Source organism: Hippichthys cyanospilos, chromosome 9, assembly GCF_059441005.1.
Source record: "Hippichthys cyanospilos isolate Australia breed blue-spotted pipefish chromosome 9, RoL_Hcya_1.0, whole genome shotgun sequence".
NCBI classification, from domain to species: domain Eukaryota; kingdom Metazoa; phylum Chordata; class Actinopteri; order Syngnathiformes; family Syngnathidae; genus Hippichthys; species Hippichthys cyanospilos.
In genome coordinates, this window is record NC_142377.1 from 6,719,076 (window position 1) to 6,740,944 (window position 21,869).

General features: G+C 41.0%; 1 protein-coding gene across 1 annotated transcript in view; it reads right to left on the bottom strand.

The window, feature by feature from the left end:
* LOC148418646 (plexin-A2-like) overlaps positions 1-8,417 on the bottom strand; it is a 128,467-nt gene extending 120,050 nt beyond the window's left edge. Inside the window, exon 1 of the mRNA XM_088422996.1 lies at positions 8,282-8,417. The gene's annotated coding sequence lies outside the window, so the exon portion shown is untranslated. The remainder of the gene's footprint in view (positions 1-8,281) is intronic.
* Positions 8,418-21,869: the final 13,452 nt, after the last annotated feature.

A 21,869-nucleotide genomic window follows, 5' to 3' on the forward strand; every position in this document is an offset into this window, starting at 1 on the left:
AGTTTGAAGATGAACGCTACTGTATAGCAGTCGTAGTTTTGACATAATTTCTTAATAGCTCTTTTTATTAGGTTCAGTCACTAGTCAGGCTGCTGCTTTGAGAATCCCTACCTTTTTTCGTCTCCTTTGACAGTCTGCTCTCGTGTTGAACAACGATACATTTCCACCCAGACTGATTCGGTTACGAGCTCGCTGGGCCGCGTTGCCTTTGCATGCATAAATCATTGGGACCCGCCGGGGGGAAATCCATTACGTTTGGCAGCCACTGCACCCCAGCGAGGAAAAATAATCAAACTCGCCGCTACCGTGCATCCCCGTGAAGCCGCGATGCGCATATGTCCATAAATCCATAAATCCTTCGCCACCGCACGCAAGCAAAATCAAAGGCCTTTTCCTGAGGAAGATCCTAGGCGCATCCTCACTTTCACAGACAACCCTTGGCCCGAATGGCTTGGCAGGGCCAATAATGCCAAAGTAGGAAAGAGCTGGCATGAGTCATTGCTATCAAAGAAATTACAATGCAAAAACGAAACAGCTGCTAACTCGGCTGCTGACGAATCTCTAACCAAATGGCACATTTGAACAATGCTCTGAGCGGAGCTCGGAGCTTATTTCCAAACGTGCCTACAACTAGGAAATGGGAACCATGCGTGCAAGCCTGAGTCCCTACTATTCTTGGTCTTAGTTTTAGGAAATGATATCCCCAAAATGTGACGTTTACTCCGGAACGAGTGATTTTTTTTTTCCTCTCTCTGATGCAGTTTTTTGACTGATGCACTTCATACAGTACTTCAATGTGATTTATAGCCCCAAAATTACAGTAGATTAAAAACAGTAATGGTGAATTCCTGCTTGCCAAATAGTGAACCCACTAAGCATCTGCCGTTCCCAAACCATTTTTAACAATTAATCCGCAAAGCAAACGCCATCGTGGCGGCCACTCATCCGAAGGCTGTGCAAATATACGCATCAACTAGGATTATCTCCCTTGACAGTGGCGCTGGTCTTTTAGGCCCAACCCGGATTGTCCCCAATTCCACTCCCGAACTTGTGTCTCCTCTCAAAAATCTCAGAAATGTTGTGAAGTTGAAGATACTAAACAACACTCTCACGAGCAACCAATGAAAGCACAGGTATTGAAAATCAGTGACACCGAACGCTTTTGATAAAATGTTTGACTTCAAGCTCTCCACATCTCTTAAGTAAATCCTCTCTGGATTTGGTCTCCAAAGTGTGAGTGCTCAGCTCTTCTGGTACCCGAAGCCCTGTCCAGATTGGTCACTAGTGAGGAAAGTGACTATCTCTCCTGGTCAGCTGTCAGGGTCTCTTCTGTAATCTTTAGTTATTTGCATTACAAATGTCTGCCATTTAGTTGTATCATTGTTAAGATAATGTTATAAAGACGCTCTCATTGATCTCTCCGTTTAGGCTAGATAAGATAATATTGACCTAAAAGGAAAACGTTTGACAGTTGGTCAATATTGGGTCATAGGTTGAAAGTTGAATTATTGAAGGTGCCATCCATGGTAAAAGTCTAAATACTGAAAATATCCCAGTTAGGGTTTTGGGTGAGCCGGAGCTTTCTGGTGAACAGCCAGAAAGTTGTCCTGTTGTCATCAGTTTATCTTTTGCAGTATCTACAATCTGATGACATTCAAAGGCATTTTCACAAAGGAACATTTTCTGAAGAGACATTGCCGACAACTGTCCCAGCATGCTTATTTTTAGCTTACACTCAAACATTTCCAGAACACACTTTCCTGTTGTTTTCATGCCCTGACCCAAGTGAAATCTTGCGAGGCCTTATGGTCGCATTGAGACACTGACTACATTTTATTTTAATCCTATAAAGTGTACTCCAATGTGAAAGACCCTCTAGCAAGATGTCGAATATTTGTCATGTTTCTTGACAAAGATGTTTTTGTTTCATTTTTTAGAATGCTAGCTTTCACTGATTTGAACCCAAGCTTAGTTTGTCTTTTAATGTCTTTTCACGTGACGGCGATGAAGCAAACTCTATTCATTCATACGGTCTCTTTTATTTTGTCGGAAACAAGGCTGTCTTTTGAGCGTTTCAGTAATTTTACAGTGCATTAATAATTCTGAAAGGTAAATCCCTTCATCCAACAAAAACCTCCTGCTCCCTTCTAGACCTCACAAGTATCACAAGAATGAAGGTAAGCTTTACTTGATGCGGTCATATTGTGGAAATTCAACATTTTGCTGGTTGTGTCTTTTGAGTGGCTAAACCTTCGAGCAATGGCCAGTCGAGGCTGTCTAAAACGGTGCCATGCAAAAAAACTTCATCCTCCCACAAGTGAGCTGCACAAAACACCAAAGGTAAGCGGAACTCTGCTGAGTGTTTTGGACGGACAGATTAACGACAGCTTCTGATGAGCAGCAGATACTTGATTACTCCCTGCGATTGGCTGGCAACCAGTTCAGGGTGTCCCCTGCCTACTGCCCGAAGCCAGCTGAGATAGGCGCCAGCAAGCCTGCGACCCCTGTGGGGATAAGCAGCTCTAGAAAATGGATGTATGGATGGATATTTGATTACTGGATGAAGCAGTAGACACATCAATAGAGGCTATAGAGATGTGTCCATGCAATAAATGCACAAAGTATAGTGTATGAAGTGCTGCATCCAGAAATGAAATTGTTTTCATTGTTTTAATAGGGTCTTGCTTTTTTCCGTATTTTGGGCCTTTCTCCTACAAGTAGAAACCTGGTCATCATGGTAACAGAATGCGTATGGGCCCTTTTCGACAAAACAACTCAGATAGTGGGTCATATTGACCCCAATACAGAGTCAGTTCTTTTTTGACCCATAATTGGGTTATTTTTGTCCCAACTTCTTTTGGGTGCAAAATGCTACTTGCTGCCATAAGTACAACTGGTAATGATCATTCAATTCAATCATTAAAATGACTTTTCTGGGAAATCCAGCTAAACCCTCTCGAGAACTCCTCAGCGGCTACACGGCTGATTGAAATTGGTTGCAGGATGTCAATTAGCAGGTGTCAAGTCTCAATGGCCACGGGACAGCAGGAAGCGCAATGGTGTTATTATGATTATTATTTTTATGGTGTATTCATCCAATGGGGCTTCTGAGCCCATTCAAATAAGTCAACTGAAGGACAGATCGCTTAAGTTAATTTCCATACAGCTCACAACAACTCTCCGTCATCAATATGCACATGCCTTTAATATCATTACTTTTTAATTAAAGACTTGAGTTTGAATGTCGAGCATCTGTTATTCGCTTTTGCTTGTCGCGCCGTATGAACTTGAAACGTTCGCCGAGCAATGAACCCTTGGCAAGTGTGAAATTTATTTTTAAAAAGCCGAAAAAAGGGTTTCTTAAGTGTGCCGCCATCCCAACAGCCCAGAGGAGCCACTCTAGGAATTAGCCAGGTTATTCCTCTTTGTTTGTTTTTTGAGTTGATGATCATATGTTGCTTGTTTTCCGGCTAAAGTTCCTGCTAGGTTTGTCTGAACAATAAGTGGCAATCTGGATTCTGTGTTTGGCGATGACATTTTGCCAGAGTGTTCTGCTACGGCTGCATGCTGTGCAGCCAAAGCGTCCATCTGGCAGGTGAGCCGTACGTTCACTGACTCTCTTTCCCTCCTCTCTCTCGTTTGTCTCCACCCCTTTCATCCTGCCTCCACTGCTCGCAGTCGTCGACATCTTTGTTCCCTTCTTTTTACACTCGCATCTGTCTGCTGGTGTGACCTCCCACCGGGAAAACAACAAACACTGATTGCATGAGGTTTTACATAGATCTGATTGGCTGATATGATCGGAACATGTTTTGTATTTTTATGCAAAATCGTCATTAAAGCAACATTATAGCGACATTACAGGAAAGACGTGTTCACTCCTGGGAAATTCTGTGCGTTCATTGTTTATTATGTAAAGGTTCACTGCATATACAGTTGATTTAAACAAAATACAGTACAATGTTACTATTTATTTCTTAATTTTGGGGAGGTCAGCTTTTAGTCACCCTGTTGCCTGTCTATTAAATATTTATCAATATTTTGGGGAGAAAATTTTTTCATTGGAATATTTTTCCAAATGCAATTCAATAGGTGACGATTATGCGAAGAGTTTGGCACTTTGTGGGTTGTTCTGCTTCCAATTTCCCATTGTCACAACTTGACATGGTGGCGTAAGGAGGTGTGGGATGTGGGAAAGGTGGAAACAAAAAATGCAGGGCTGAGAGGGATGAGGCTCAATAAATTGCTGGTTTAATGCAAAAACATAGGCTGGGAGAGAAGGAATCAAAAAATGCAAAGTACAACCTAAACGCTAAACACAAACTCAACTTACGGGAGGCACACAGGAACGATGCGTGTACAGGAAGCACGACAGCAAGACAGCGAGGGAAGACATACAATGACCCGACAAGAACTGAATGCAAACTGGGCACTTAAATAGACTCCACACATAATGAAAAGACGCGATACAGCTGGGAGAGACAAAAGGCAGGGGAAGTTGATTGGATGATAAGGAGGGCAGATATACAGTCAGGTGGAAACAAATCTAACAAATGCTAACAAGGCTCGACGCAAGGGAAACTAAATGAGAGCAAGACACCCGCAACTTGAGAATACCATATATATATATATATATATATATATATATATATATATATATATATATATATATATATAAATTTAAAATTCACTTCTTCCGTAATTTGATTTTTATCATCTATTCTTTTTCTCAACTCGCTTCTTCTCCATTCTTTCTCCTCCTCCCTGATCGGATAGAATATAATCAAGGTAATCAATTATTACATTTAATTGTTGAACCTGTTCAATAATCCTGAAAAGAGAAGGTCAGCAGACCAATGGGCTGCCCATGTCTCCGTCACCCATTTTACCAACAAATGATAAGCGATGAGAAACCTAAATAAATGATGTAATAACCAATGATGGAAGGTGGGTTTTTGTCCATCATTATATATGTCACACACCAGCAGAGGTAGGTTGTTCATCACGATCGATGGAATGATTTCTCTCGGTGATCACATGGAAGAGTTCTCCCTGCCCCAGTAGGAAAACTGGCACAGTCCTGCATGTTTAAAACGTCATCCCGCTAACATACTCACACACCCCCATCCAACACAAACACACACTTTTGTTAACAGGTCAATCTCCTGTATTGTGTGCTATGAAATTAGGCAGGCGTACCTAATGCAATGCTAATACGCCAACACTTCCTCCTCCTCCCTAGGCTGGAGCCTCCTAACGGTCGTATTTAATCAGCCTCTCGGTGGGCAACGGGCTCACAGTTTGGGGGAGGTGTGGATGCTCTGAAGGCATGAGGAGGCAAGCGGGCGGGGGTCTCTGGGTATGAGTATAGTAGTAGTAGCCGCCGCTGTGCACTCACACACTATGTAATTGTGTTACATACACTAATTCACCTGATGCACTAATGCACTCGGCTGTGCTGCTGACCCACATCCCTCCCTCCCCCACCACACCACACACACACAACTATATATATATATATATATATATATATATATATATATATATATATATATATATATATATATATACAACCCAAGTCCACCCTTCTTGTGTTTGAATGACTCCTGCATCAATGCCACTGAATGGACTGGAGTATAATCAGCATTTCGAATATTGGTTTTGTTTCAGGACCTTCCTAACGGGCAGCAGAGAGACTGGCTTTTCCAGGGATGTTACAAAAAGATGTGCTCAAGAACTTCACCCCCACACAAGTCATCTGGCGTCACCTCCAGGGTCAGAGGACAAAGTCATGAATACACTCTTCACTATGAGGCAGTACACACAGAATGACTAATAAAATAGAAGAAGGAATGAGTCCAAAAAGATCCTCGAAGAGAGATCAATAAGCAATTCAACAAAGCTGCTTCATATGCTTCAACCGAAAGCTCGTGCTTTGGTCTTCATTGGATGTACTGGGCATTTATATGCACTGCCAGTTATGTATTTTGAAAGTGTTCTATGCAAACTGATATGTGATTTCCATGAACATTGCTCAGAGCAAAGCATTCTGGAATATATTTTATTTCTACTGCAGCCATTGCGCAGGAGTTAGATGCACACTGCACACACACAGCGATTTACATCGATCATCACCTTGGAATATTATAGCATTTTCATAGTATTTTACTTGCTAGCTCATCTAAAACCGCCACACGGAGAGAAAGTTACTCTGTGTGGAGGAATCGACCCTTTACACGCTGTCCACGGCTGTATTTTCAGAAGACAATGCCTGGCCAAGTGCGTCTTACCATAGCATCGATAACTAGCTGCTGTTGACAACTTGCACTGTGACACACCACCTGATGAAATTTACAGATCACTGGAGGCACATGCATATACACACGAGTTTTCACAATTCGAGGCTTATGTCTGTGAAGTTGAAGATTGAGTGAATATAGTTTAATTCTAAAATTAAGTCCTTTTAAAATGATACATAATGCATGGTGGTAGCAGACAAAGTTACAACAAGAGGAAGCCCCAAGCTGTTACGGAAACTTCCCAAAATGAAGCCATTTTCCAAGTAATTGGCCAGAAATGGCCCACAAAAGCTTCATTTGAGCGTCACGAAAAATGTGCAATGTTGACATTATCCTTAACATTGAAGCCTGGCGAGCTATTGAAAGCTCCGTATTCTTTGCCGTTGCATTCCACCATTCTCCACTTGACGCATGTGCGGTGCAGATGACTCGCAGATCGACTTGCCTTGCCTGTTAGCGTGGCGCGACATCATCTTAATTTGCACATTCAACTCAAACCCACCCTAGTACTCTCACAACATAAACAGAAATATGGATGATTACAAATCCAGTGGAAATTTGGCTTAAGTCTAAAAACAGTACAAATTATTTTATCTGTATTGTATTATAAACCTTTAAAGACAACACTTTCAGGCTAAAAATGCTTTGTTATTAGCATGTGCAAATAGCAAATAGCAAAATATTGCTATTTTTTGTGTGTGAGATATATTAGAATACTGTGTTACAAGCATAAAGTAATGCATTACAGTAATTACAATACTTATGTAAAGCATTACTCCTAATACTATAGGTTATATCTTTGCCTGGATCTGGTAAAAATGTGGATCAAAATTAGATGTGTATCACATATCAGTTTACATATCACATATCACCTTGTGTGTTGTTTCACATAGACATGTTGACTATGTCTCACTTTTGGTTGGTAATGTAATGACATTACCAGCCAAAAGTTTGGGAATATCCTTTAATTATGCACTTTTTATTTATATTTTAAATAGCAGATATCTATTAAGTTATAAGAAGAAATATTGATGGAATTATCTGGTTAAAAAAATACTAATCAAAACAAATAGGAAGAGATTTTTATTTATGTTTTTACTTTTTTTTTAAGTAGGCTCCTTTTGCCCATATTTTAGCTTTGCACCTTGGTATTTTCTTTCAGCTTCATAATGCTAAATAAACTAAAATATCTTTAACTACTACAACTAAGTTCACAGCTGTGAATTTTCAAAAGTTAGCCTCAATTCTTGACCTGAAAGTTGTTAGAGAACAATTGAATTTGAAGATGTTTTCAAACTTTTGACTCGTATGGAAATCGACTCTCCAACAGGCATTAAATCGTATGAGCGCTGGGACCTGCTGTTTAAATCCATCCTAAAACCCCCTCAGATGAACAGCGCTCATCCAAAATCCAACTTCAGCTCCCATTCACATTTCCACTCATTTGAATTCTAAAATTAGCGGGCGACTGATAAAAGTGCAGGCTGCTGCCTTAGCGGCTGTGGCTGAAGACTTGGCTCCGACGCTCGCATCCTCTCCAGTAGAGGCACGAGCCTCTCTGGAGGGGTTCGGGAAAGAGAAGAGGAGCAAGAAACAGAAGCGCCTCCAACTGGCCCGTCCAGATAAGGCAACCCAGGAGAGAGACCACGCGCAAACGGGAACTGAGAGGAGTTTCAAGGGGCGTAAATCCTTTCCAAATAGACACGACACGACACGGATGTGCGCCGGTCAACATGTGCGTGCATTCACGTGTAGCTTTTCATCTCCATCCCAGTGCTCCCAGTCTGCGTGTATCCCAATGCACACAGTGGTGATTAATCAATGCACATTTAGGAACCCCCCCCCCCCCACACACACACACACACACACACACACACACACACCGCCACGCAGTCCACAGAACCAGCAAACCAGCCCACTACCACTCGTATACCAAACAAACTTACTACATTTTTTTCTACTCAACATAAGCGAGCACTCACCTTGAAAGATGACGAGAGTCACGCATGAGGGCGTCCCAGTCAAGTCAGCGTGCGTGAGTTCCACGCGTGGAGACGCTTGGTGGCTTTTACGCGCGGCAGCCCGGCAAAGTGACGTGCGCAGCGGCGTGCATCCTCTGTTTCATGGAGTGACCCTCTTGCCTAGCTGTGGCATTGATCATATTCCCCCGTAGCCAACATTTAATCTCTCTCTCTCTCTCTCTCTCTCTCTCTCTCTCTCTCTCTCTCTCTCGCTCTCTCTCTCTCTCTCTCTCTCTCTCTCTCGCTCTCTCTCTCTCTCGCTCCCTCTCTCTCGCTCTCTCTCTCGCTCTCCCGCTGTCTCCCTCTCTCTCTCTGAGCTAGCACACGCGCGCCTCGAGTAGCGTGCACACGCCTCCTGTGGCGTCATCTTCTGGCTCTGCTTCCGGACGTCGCAATGCATTTTTATTGCCGGACGGGTCGGGTTTTGTAGGTATGTTTGAGTTGCGTGCGTGTGAAAAGCTCAGAAAGCAGTTGCACGAACACAAACGTAAGAGGGATTTTTGGACACTTCATTAGGCATACCTGCCTGTAGCCCAGTAAAAAAAAAATGCAACATTGTATAAGGACTACAATGTTTTGTGTAAATTTCAACCTGTATGCAGTGAGCAGGCAACTAATATTTTTACTGCTCTCGCTCTTTTTTTCATACCATGGCTGTAATTTAATGGTTTACATTAATTTCATGCTCGGTTTTCATATTAAATAGTTTATTATAAGCGTTGATGCAGCTCCTGAATTGAGATTGCTTTGAAACACTGCCATCTCTAGACCAAATTGTTTAACTACGCACTCGAATCACGGACAGTATCCTTTCAGGGATGTGACCAGAATAGTAAGCGTACAGTACCTTGCAACAGCCATCTTTTATGAAATGTCTTGGGCAATGCATGCTCTAAACCACATGTAATTAACTGATAAGGGAATTTGCAGAGGGCCTGCATGTCTGTGGTTAATAGAGTTCCACAGTTCTGAGGGTCTGGGGTCAAATCCGAGGTTATTCTATCAGACGTTTATGGATTCTGAGAGGTCTCTAATGATGAAGGGATATAGCGGTCCCTGTTGTTTAAAAAAATATATATGCTTTTTTTTTTTTTACAGCTAAAACACATTTAGATCGTGCACTATGTTGTTTTTGTACAATTATCTCAATTGTTAAATTTTTTTTTACAAAGATTACTAAAAGTTTGGGAGTCCTTGGATTCCCTCCAGGGGTGCTCCAACCCCTCAAAAAATGGGTGAGACACCCTGGTTCAAATCCATGCTCCGGTCTCGCTGCGTGTCATTCACACGTTCTCCAACTTCCTCTCACTTTCAAAAATCATTCATGCAAGGTATATTGGAGCCAATAAATTGTCCACTAATGTGAATGTGCTCTGCCATTGGCTGGGTACTGATCCCGGTTTTACCCTGCTTTCTATCGCCCAATGTTAATCTAAATGGGCTCCAACGCACCTCCGACCTAATAATGACAGGTGCTGTAAGAAATTGATGGATGAATGTTTGAGGATGGAGCCTTATGTAAAGCAACTCACGGGGTCCATCAGGCAGCTGTCAACCGCTCATTACCGGCGCTGACGTGAGTTGGGGATGTCAGACGGGCAGCTGCGGGCGGACGACAGACTCCCGAGGGCTGAGCAGATGGCGTCAGTGACATCTTGGCCTGAGCTGGGGTGATGATGTCATCACAGGGCACAGTGCCGTATGTTGAAAAGGTCAAACGCACATAATCATGATTGTGAAGTGGCCTTGGTAACGAATTGCGTTAACGACCATCATCCATAGGAAACAGGTTCTTTGGGCTATTGTTTTTTTTTTCTTTGTGGTCCCTAAAGAACAAAGCAAGACAGACTCACTGCATTATGTGTTTGTACGGTGGTGGCACATAGACATATCACCAAACACAAATATCTCTCACCATCACCATGCCAATAGCTTCAACAAACAATCATGGATTTCCTGCTTATTGGAAGCTCATGCTAATTTGTACATCTAACAAAGCTCAATGCAACTTGAGCTTTTGGTTTTGACATACAGGGACATGGATGCAGAAATGGCTCATCGTGGTTCTGACAGTGTAGTCACAGGAAAGTGGCTTTGGATCTTCACCTAGCTGATGTCGTAAGTGGGGAGACTCCATGCGGGGGTGGTAAATTAGCTGGTAGTGTAACAGTGGGGTGGAATTGTATAACAGCTTATTCACACCCTCCCCAAACCCAAACCCCAAAAAGGATGATAAAAGAAATGCTTGTTTTTTAATTTCAAACATGAGTCGTGGCCAAGCATTCTAAAGAACAACTATTAGTGTACCAGGCAATAAAAAGTCAATTTTACATCATGTTTCTCTCCTTTGGTGTGCGGTGAACTGCACAGCTTGGCCTGAAGAACGATAAAAGGTGTCCTCCATAGTTGCGCTCTGTGCAGAAACTGTCCTCTGCACTGAGAAGATACAATGATGGAGCAGCTAGGAAGCCAAGTAGGATAGATGACTGCTGCTTCTATTAGCCGCACTCAATAATAATAATAATGCCATTTTTCACCGTCGGCCCGAGGCAGCAGGGCGTACATGGCCAGTGTAACCAAGCATCAGATTAAATGCACCACACTGCTCCTGTCCAATCTCGTGAATCATTATTTAAGGCCACTTGTGAACTAATTGCGGCACTTTTGGAGGAAACAGCTCATATCATAGCCATTGTATACTAGCAGATAGTCGCTAATGAACTGATTTTCTACTGAGTTTCCTGTCGGATGCTGTATTAATCAAATTTATGAATTCATCACATTGTTTGAGCTGCTTTACCAATTCCGGTGCAGGTGTCACGTTTTATTTACTAAAGGTCAGGTTTCATTCCACAAACCTTATGCAAAACCTTGAATGTTGTATTTGCTGTATTTGTTAGCTGACATAATGTGAAATTGAATGTATGGCAAAGGTGGCATAATGTGATTTTGATGGATTTGAGACATATTCGACAGATTCTGCGCTCCGTGGACATGTGTCATGGATATGATTGTATTTTATTCATTGTATGTATTAACCTTGTGCAGTATTCAGTCCAATCCTTGGACAGATAAATAGATAAATAGATAAATAAATATAGATAGATAAATAAAGATAGATAAATCGAAGGTATTTCACACCGAAGGCAAATCATTGAAAGAAAACATGACGGAGCTGAAATTTCACCATAGCCCAACCACTTAGTTAAAGTATCACACTACCAGAAGAATACCATCCCTTGGCTAAAATACTGTGTGACTGCGAAAGAAAGTGACCTTTTTTTAACATTTTAAAACGCAGAGATTCTGCATCTTCACAATCCCCTGTGGAATCAGATTCAAGCCTGAAGCAAAAATCTATCTTGGTTTATACTTGACATACCAGCACAGATTCTGCAGTACTCTGTACTCAGAACGGCTTTCCCGCAGTCAGATACTGTAATATTTTCCCATACTATAGTTGGCAGTAAATGGACTGTACAGCATACAAATAACACTATTTTATAACAGAGGTAAAGCATCAAAGTAGATTCAAACCATCTAAATACTTCCAAGCGTTTTTAAACAGACTCCTCATCTCTCCCCAACGTGGTTCTCGCCAGGAGTTGTTTACGGTATTTAGATCACGGTATTCCTTTTCAGACGAATCATAGGTCACAAATAAAGGTGTTTGTCTACCGGTGAACTTCCATAAGCAATCGTCTACCTGCCATGTTATCTGCTCGTAAAGAAATTCCAGAAGACACGCATTCCTGAAAATCTATTCTGCGTGGACTCCACACGGAGAGGCTAATACTGCATGGAAAGCAGTAGTTGTAAGTGTGATTAATTGTGTTAATTGCGAATGTGTGATTATGTATCCATCCACTTTCTTAGCTGCTAATGCTTATCCTCACTAGGATTGCAGGCATGCTGGAGTCTATTTCAGCTGCCTTCAGGCAGTAGGCAGGCACACCCTGAACTGGTTGCCAGCCAATCGTAAGGGCACACAAAGACAAACAGCCATTCACACTCTCAAACAATGTTTGTATGTAGTGTCAAATAAACATACATACGTCGTAATTTTATTTGGTTTGGAAAATGTTGGAGGAAATTGGAGTAGCTTGAGCAAAGCCACATGTGAACAGGGAGAACATGCAACACACACCGGAAGGTGGGAGCTGGAATCGAACCCTCGACCTCTGCTCTTTGAGGTTGAATTGGTGACCAATCTTCCACCGCGCTATCCATGTTGTAATTGTTTTTTTTAGTGTGTTTCTTTGGTTTGTTCTTTTAACTTTTACCAGTGTATACTACACTAGTAAAAATGTAAGCACAGCACAATGGTCCCCAACATTTTGCATCATGGACCTGTTTCAACTGATAGCTATTTAAAAAAATGTAAACAAAAGATAAATACAAGTTGCTATTGCTCATTAGAAATACTGTAGTAGTTGTTTTTGTGGAAGCGCTGCACATATTTTTTAGACTTGTATTCCACCCTCAGTAAGTTGGGTAGGGTACATTTTACTCTAAAAAAAAACCGTGCCTGTATTCCCAAGCTAAACCAAGTAAAATTTAAAACTACAATTTACAATGAGAAGAGAGTAAAATATTGGGAGTGAATTCAAGTGTCATTTTAAGCTTGGACAAAATGTAGTAATTTTAGAGTAAAATGTGCAAAAAGTACCAATTTTACTTTGTAGCATACATTTCGTGTTACAGGACCTGGCAATGCTGCAAAATACATTTTGCTCTCACTTTCTATGTCACTAGTACTCCTACTGTTTTTAGGGTAGGAATGCTTCATCATTATCTATGCTACCCATCTCATTTTTGTTCAAATGTTTGCATATGCCTATAGGATAGTAGTTATGCTTTTGTCACAAAACAACACAAAGTGATGATAAAATTCTTTATAATATGTGATTATTACTACACCATTGTTGCCCATGCGTCATTGGTCATAAATAACATTCTGGTAACAAATATGGAGGTTCATTGACACCCCCGCTCTCGTTACGTGGCCCCACGGATATGAAATAGAAAAGCCGAAGCTAAACTAGTATTCTCATCAGTAATTGGTTCAATCTCTTATTCAGAGCGATGCATTTACAAAAAACCTGCTTACAGGGTGAAATGTTGATCTGCAGAAGGAATAATAATAATGTAGGTCAAAAGTCACACTCCAGTGACATTATTGCATGGCAACAAGTGGATGTGTTGGCCTTGATGCCGTTCATGAAATGAATGCTCAGGTTCTTACATGACCAAAGGAAGCTCTCTGGAGGGACATCAAATGTAAATGGCATCAAGCCGAAGCACCGCAAGGTGATCATTCTGCTTTATATTGTTTGCCCGCTTCTTTATGTGCAGTGGAAAGCACCTTGAATGGCCTGCCTTGTGCACGCAAGAACTCCTTTGCCAGCTAACGGGTAACCGTTAACTGAGCCGAGAACCGCAAGGCAATGGGGGGCACTCGGTGGCTTCCATCAGTCTTGGTGTTGCTCAGGTAACCACTGTGGTCACTTGAAGTGTCTGTCTGCGCCGTTCTATTGTTCGTACTGCTTGATTATCATTGTGATGCTCTTCCTGCGGGCACACGGCATCCGAGTGGTGCAGCAAGCTAGCCGGCGAGATGCAATCCACTTCACAGGAATTACCATAACAACACGAGGACTGCGTGCGAATGAAAGCAGATTTCAGGCCCAATCAAGTCGTCATAACACACCGGAGACTAACACAAGAAGGCCATTAAAACCTTTCACTCCAAATAACATAAAGCATGCCTTGGAGAGGGTCCTCCAAACCCTGCTTTTGACTGCACAATCGTTTCTAAACACCTGGCTTTATCCATCTTGAATCCATCTCCGCCACAGTGTAATGAGGTGTTCCAGTAAAAGAGGAAGGGGAGAAAAAAAAAAAAAAAAAAACAATTATCTCCACAGCAGCTTGTTCTAGCTGCTTGGACTTGCTTCTTTTGTGTTGTCCACATTAACATTTTTTAAATAAGCACATCCAGTGTGCATCTGCTTAATGGATAATTGGAAAGTCTGGGACTGGAGGCTGTAATGATTGATCTGTCAATCATGTATAGGTGTATTGCTGTTACTTTGTTCTGTGAAAAAAAACAACAAACACTTGCTGTGGAGGTAGGCTTGCTGCCAACATTTGGACTTCGTCTGGTTCTGGAGCTCTCACTGGGATTTTTTTAGGCAATTTGGACCAGCTTTTTGTGGTAACATTTGCTATGTGGTCATGTCATGTCGTTTTTATCTATATAAGATCTTCGTCATATAAAGTCCTGTATTTAGCGATGTTCCCATTTAATTTATCAGTTGCCATGCGGTTGCTATGGTTCTTTAGTTCGCTATACCATGTCATACAGAGTGGCAGGGCTCAGTGGTAGAGAGGTTGTCTTGCGACCGAGAAATTACAGGTTTGATCCCCGGTCAACAAGTCAAAGTTTCCTTCCGCAAGAAATTGAACCTCCAATTGCTCCGGATGGATTGGTTTCTGACATTATTTAAGCTTTCAGTTTTAAATAAAACATTGTCATGATGTCAAGTCAAGCTTGATAGCTCTTTATGTCATGTTTTTTTTCCTAGATTCTAATTTCAGAGTTTAGTTTCTGATTTTTTCACTTCCGTGTCCTGTCTGCCCCTCAGTCCAAACTCTCCTTCTCATGTGACAAAATGGTGCACCTTTTTCAGTGTTCTGTGATATGCTTCTGCCAAAATAACCTAAAATAAATTACTATATTAAAAAAAAAAAAACTGCAGAAACAACATGCCTAATCCACAGAGGAGGGCCTGAGCCATGAATTCGAACCCCAGACTTCTCAACTGTGAAGCAGGCACGCTAATGATTTGCACATTTTCAGGTATCGAATTCACATGGGTTGTGTAATTTCACAGTTGATTTGTGAGAAGGAACCCCAATGGTGTGTGTATGTCGAGAAGTGAAATGATATCTGGCAAAGAAGAATTCTCAAACACACATCTTTATACAGTATGCCCTAACCTGCAAATGAACCAAGACATTAAAACATGAAATCACATTTTGCAGTTCAGTCAACCTAATTAAACAGAACAGGAAGAAAAAAAAACACATTATAACTGGCTGGTAAACTCACAGGCTTGGTCTACTTTTAGGATCCCTGTTCTTTGATTTTCTAAATACAGGACCGTACATACGTATCTTGTCTTCACTTGATTTGCAGGTAAGATGCAGCCTATTACTGCTGACATTAGATAAGGTAAGCAGAGTACACCCTGAACCCTACACCTTGATATTATCGCCACAAGCACCGCTTTGGCTTGGGATATCTCCAAGCACGCTTTGCATTACATTGATTCAAAACTCTTAAACTCTGTGACCTGGGTGGAAACCTGCATGAAACAAAAGGGAACAGATTGAAATAGAATGCCTGTATTGTCATTGTATATCTGCTGTACAACAGAAGTGGAGGCACTGTTCCAATTGGTGCATATTAGAATATATAGGATGAAGAATAATTAGAATTATAGAATAAAAAGCATGAAAGTGCAAACAAACAGTGCATTTGTTTATTCCAGTGTATTCTTGTGTTGCTGTTATTCAGAGGTCTGGGGGAAACAGCTGATTCCGTGAAGTCATTGTTTAGGTCATGTACAGTCATGGTTCCATAAAACAAAATTAACACATGGGTACGAGTCATCTGGCACATACACAACAACCAAGTCAAAGTAAAATGTGAGGTTTTGTTGAGCTTAATTTACAAAATAATGATTCTTCCACTGTAATTCCTTTAGTTGTAGCTCATGCAATAATTTGCTTGAGCCAATCAGAGTGAACGTCTGAGGAATCCTCTGGCTCCCAGGATGCTCATTCAAATCATTTGTAAATAGCAAAATAATACAAAGCAAAATATCTTAATACGTAAATCTAAATATTGATTTTTACTTTAGGATTGTTCCCGCTTGTACAATGAATGTGTTGAGCAAGATTGCATAAAATGAAACCATGACTGTGGACCACACAACAAACAATGCGGTCCCAATCAAGTTCAGCAAGCATGAAAAAAAAAATGTCACTTAAGGGTTAGATTTTAACGTACCTCCGAATTTCTCTAAAATCCAGAAAATTTAGGACATAAGAATAGAAAAACATGTCTAATAAACATCATTTTTGCTTGTGTACATCCTTACCTAGATTTGAAATCAGAGGCCGATAAAAACTGTTCAAAAAATAGATCGGGAACAGAAAATTGTTTTTTGTTTTTTTAAGACAACCTGCAAGTTTAGATAGAAACTTGAAATCAAATCAGCACACATAAAATGATGTGGCGGGCCGGTTCCGACCCCCGGGCCTTGAGTTTGACACCCGTGGTATAATCAGTGATTAATACTTATGTATCCTTGACTCATATAGCAAGTTATTAATAACATAGTGGACAAACCTGTAGCATTCTTATATCCATACAGTCAGGAGTCATTTGTCCCTGAGGGCAACCTTGTTAATTTGCTGCTTAGTCTGATTGTGCCTTGTGCTTCCATACTCACACACATTAGAGAGTTTCATTAGCTCGCAAAATGATGGATTTTTCCAGTGACAACGGACGATTACAACAATTGATGAAATCGATGGTTGAAATCAACCACTCCATCATGCTTAGTCCATCCTCTCGGTACAGACGGACTGCCCAAATGGTTACTTTTTTTTAGTTCCGCTGTGCCTCTTTTTGTATAAAGCGACATATACTGCAATGAAATTGAAATAAAATGTTTTGCTCAAAAGATCCAACAATTGTTATCACACAAAGAGGCAATTAAAAAGTCCATTTTCTTTTTAGCCTTGTACCACAAGCCATGGCTCATTCTCAGCCTTTTTTTTAACCAAAGCTCCTGAAAACGTTTGACCTTCTTTGCTGGCGCTCATTTGCATTTGGCTTATTGGATGAAAGATATTTTGCGCGCCCTGTGTAAATTGGCATTTTCTTGTCAGGGGAAGAAAGTGTGCATGTGTGAATATTCAGTAGGAAGTAAAAAAGAATCTACTTGACTGGGGTTGCAAATGAATGCAGGGGGTTGCTGAAATTGGGTTCTTTGATTGTATAACACAACACGGTGAGTCAGTGGTTAGGGTGTGTGCTTCACACTTCTAAAGGTCTGGATTTGAGTCTTAGCTATAGCCTGTCAATGCGCCGATTGCATGGTTTTTAAAATTTGTGGCAAAGTAACAAACGTTGAAAGGCGAAGTCAGCGGATGAGAAGCGCAATTGGCAAATATTATCATTTAATTTGCAGTTAAGTGCCAAAAACTGTGTGTGGTAAATTAGCTCTACGAAAACAACTTTTGATGAGCGTGACGGCAGGCTCACGGTGGCTCGCTACAACTCACGCCGCTGATTAGATCTCTGCAGGGTGCCTCTCACTGGCAGCTCCATCATCGCATTGTCCTGCGACTGACAGGCGAGAATTTAATGTGTGGCACAACTAGCAGGGAAGCCCAGCCCTGGACTGAAGCGTGCTTTGGCATCCATCTTCAGTCTTGGAGGGGATTTAGGAAGCTGTGCGAGTGCTGACATCACATCTTGAAATCAGGATTGTATGTGTCTTTTTGCACTTCAGGCCCAAGTGCCCAACTCTGATTAAATGCCTAGAGTAATTGTGTTGCGATAACAGTTTCTGTGCAGTTGCTATGGGCATGTTTTGTCACCTTTTATCATTTTTATGTACAGTATTTATCACTTTTGGGGATTTGTCTTTACTGTTGTGACTGATTGTGACTGCTGTGTTCCTTGACATATACATTGCTAGGCATTTGCTATGGTCCTTGAGTTTGCTATTATGTCATATAGGATCGATGTCTAAGTGATTGGCATGTTAATTGACATGTTCTCAGAACCGCAAGTCTAGTTTTCCAGGTCTTGTTTTTCTTGGGTTTCGTGTATAAACACACGTCCACTTCCATATCTAGTCTTCTTCTGCTTCTGCTACTGCTATAACATCATCAAACTTAATGCATTTTTGTTATATTGTTTTTATTTTGTGTCAAAATACATCTGGCATTGTGTTTGAAGACTTTCCCCACGATTGTCAAACCTCCAAGTTGGAGGGCCATTTTCCAGCCCACCATTCATTTCTTAATGGTATATAGTAAATTGTATGAAGTAGGTGTTACACCCCTGACAGGTACTTCAACTAACATCATTAATAACATTTTCTATGCATTTGAAGATGCAAATACTGTTAACTATTTACAATTAAAATGGTAACACAATTGTTCTTTATAACGCCCATAGTTCAGTGTAAGAAGCATGTCAAGGTCTAATTTGTGAACATATCACATATCAATGACCAATCCACAACACCTGTGTAAATGATGCAGGAATAGATGGAAAAATATGATTATTATGTATGTAATGTTAAATCAAAATACAGTACCAGACTCTGAGAAAGTCATTCTATAATGAAAATAAACATGTGTTTTGGTTCATGGAACTATTTTTTGTTTGGGTTCTTAGTTTAGAATGATTTATATTCTGTCTATGATTAAATAATTGCCAGAGATGGCCAGTCCATCTGTAGTGACAAATTTTCCATAACAGACAGAGACCAGTTGTGCCAACTGACCGCCAAATGCCGAAAACATTTTAAAAATGATGGCTATTGGTTTAAGGCCAAATGAACAGTAGATTTAGTCCGTCATCTATCCATCAATCCATCCATCCATCCCTGCCTGCGGTCTGTCTAAATATGCAATGCAATCAATGAATCTTTGACTCATCTCAAGGGGTAATTTGAAAACAAACAAGTAAAGAAATACATAAATACCTGCTCTATCCAAAGTCAACTCTGTTCTGTGGGCCACCCCAAAATACTGAAAAAGGGGTTTGGCTTATTACCTTTAACAAATAGAGCTGTGATGTAGCAGTTTTTCAACTAAATGAACTATAAGATATATTTACTTGATGGATTGGTTATACCAGAGGTCACCAACGAGTAGCACCAAATGAGTAGCGTGCAGGCCTGTTCTGCAAATAGCTCACTCATTTTGACATTCCTAGAACAGTGTGACTTTTCTAGGAATGTCAAAATGAGTGATACATGTATTACATGTACATAACATATTACACTTGATTTTATATATTCACTACAGCTGTTCCTTAATTATTGTGAGGAATCATTAGCATTATCGTTGTCTTCACATAACCTGCTGCTCTTCGTATTAGTCAGTACCAAAGAAGAAGCTCTCACCTTCAAAAAGGTTGGTGACCCCTGGGCGATAGCATGTTTAATAAATAAGGCAAAAAAAGCTACAACAACCCTGGCAAGAAAACGTCATGTTTCTGAACCTATATTTATTCAAGGTATATATTTTGCAGCAAAAAAATGTCATTGGCTCACAAACTCATCATGTCATTTCCGCTTGCCTGTTAGTGGTTAGTGGTTCCATTGTCTGGCCCAGGGATTTTCAGGGGCTCAGTAGTTAATGTGTGTCTAAAATGGTTGTAATCTCTTTCTTAATAATTTAATCCATACTAATTATGCTGAGAAAAAAAAAGAAAGTAGTTAACTCTAGAATTCTTTCATATCATTTGTTACGACATCTAATCTTTGCGAGAAATCCTTTTCAAAGCTGTTGAATATAAAAACGAAGAAAAGAAACATGTTTTGTTGTGAAAATGATGAGAGAATGGGACTTTACAAGGTGAAGCCACGGATATCTGAACAGGTCTCTCAAAGGCAACAGCAGAAGTCACCCTGATTTGCAGGTATGTCATTTTTGGGGGAATTCATGCACTATTGGTTTTGTTCTTTAAACAAGGTGATGTTCAGCTACGATTCATTTTGTGCACCAGTAAAAAACATACGCCTTATGTCTTTATTTTATTTTTCACTACTGAAGGGTTCCATGACTGCGCACTATGAAACTAGTGGGGTTCAGTGCCTCCAATAACATTACAAACCACTGCTTTAGATGTCACTGCCTGTCTCTCCAGGCTGTTCATTTTCAATCACCAACTTGTTTGTGACCAGATTCCAATCAGTCCGTCAAATTACTATCAGGTGCAACCAATTACCTGCCATGCATTAAACCCCGCCTTTTCCTGCCATTCACCACCAGCTGTCTCCATGTCTGCCTGTTTCTGTCTCCACTCTGCCTGTGCCCAACTTCTCGCGCGAATGTCGTCCTGCCTTGCCAGCCTAGTTCTTGACCCAGCCTGTCTCTGATTGCCCTTTTGCAAGTTTCTCCAGTAAGAAAAACCGCTCCACCAACTTCACCACGATTCTGCCTGATCCTGAACGGACAATCTGCCTCAGCTTGGCTCAGTTTTCTTGTCTCCTGTCTCCGATGCCTCAGTGTTTCAGCCAGCCTCTGTCACCTGTCTGCCTCCTATTGCCAGTAAATAAACCAGTCATTCACCACTCCTGCCTGCCTTTGTGTCTGCTTGGGTCTGCTTTCCAGCACGTGAAATTAGATGCACATCAAGCTGAAGTCATATCTGATAGTGTCATTTTTTTCCTCCCCAGACCATTGTTGGTCCTCTTGCAAAATATTTGATATTGAAGATTATGTACACTGCATTTACAGATGTTTATTTGCTTCCAAACATATTGTGTGAAGGTGCTTCTAGTTCAGATTCACAATGATAGACAATCACGCAAAATAAATACATTCAGAACCATGGACAGCAGCACTAGGCAGTGCAATCAGAAAACAGAGTTTCCAAAGCAATCTCCAAAAGTTCTGATGAGTAGCAGGGTGTCTGCCTAAATAGAAAAGCGTACACCTGACGCCACGTCCATCTTTTCCTCCCGCCTGTGGAAATAATTACTTTGTCCCCCTCTACCCCATCCCATGTCTTGTTTGTGTCGCGCTGACCCGGCTGCCGCCACCAGGACAGTCTGTTATATGGATGGCTTGATGAGCAGGTCAGCGGGGATTCCTGTTCGACAAATGACTCATTTCCATCTTGGTAAACATCAAATGTGTCTGGAGTGTATGAAGCGTGAGTTCCAAGGCAAATCAGGGATTTGCCTCTGGGGATAAACGCGTCTGCTTCCAAATACCGTTTCAATGCAAATGACAATTTAAGTTGCGTTTGCGCTCTCTTCATTTATTCATTCTCTGTGCTGGCTCATTTATTCATGCACGGTAGTTTCCCATTTCCCAGCATCCTTTGCAGCGCTTTGGTTTGGAATAGTCTTTAAAAAGAGCTACATTCATTGTTAATAACTACAGACTTCAGTAGCTAACACTGTTTGTGGCTCATACTTGATTGGTTAGTAAAGCTGTCAATGGTGTGTTGGTTTGTTTTTGGGTGCCACATACACACAGTATATTGTGTGAAGTGCTACCTCCATGCATGCTCCCTCCATTTTGACCTCTGCTACCAAGCCGCATGCACGCCTGTTCAATGCCCTAGCTCCACCCCAGGTTACATGATCATACAATTCATGGTCATGGTTTATTTCAAGAAGATGAGAAACAGGTCATTTTAGCATCTTAGGACATATGGAACTTGCTTTCTTTCTTTAAAGTTTGGGAAACATTTGCCCAATAAAATGTAGATTTAGGTAAC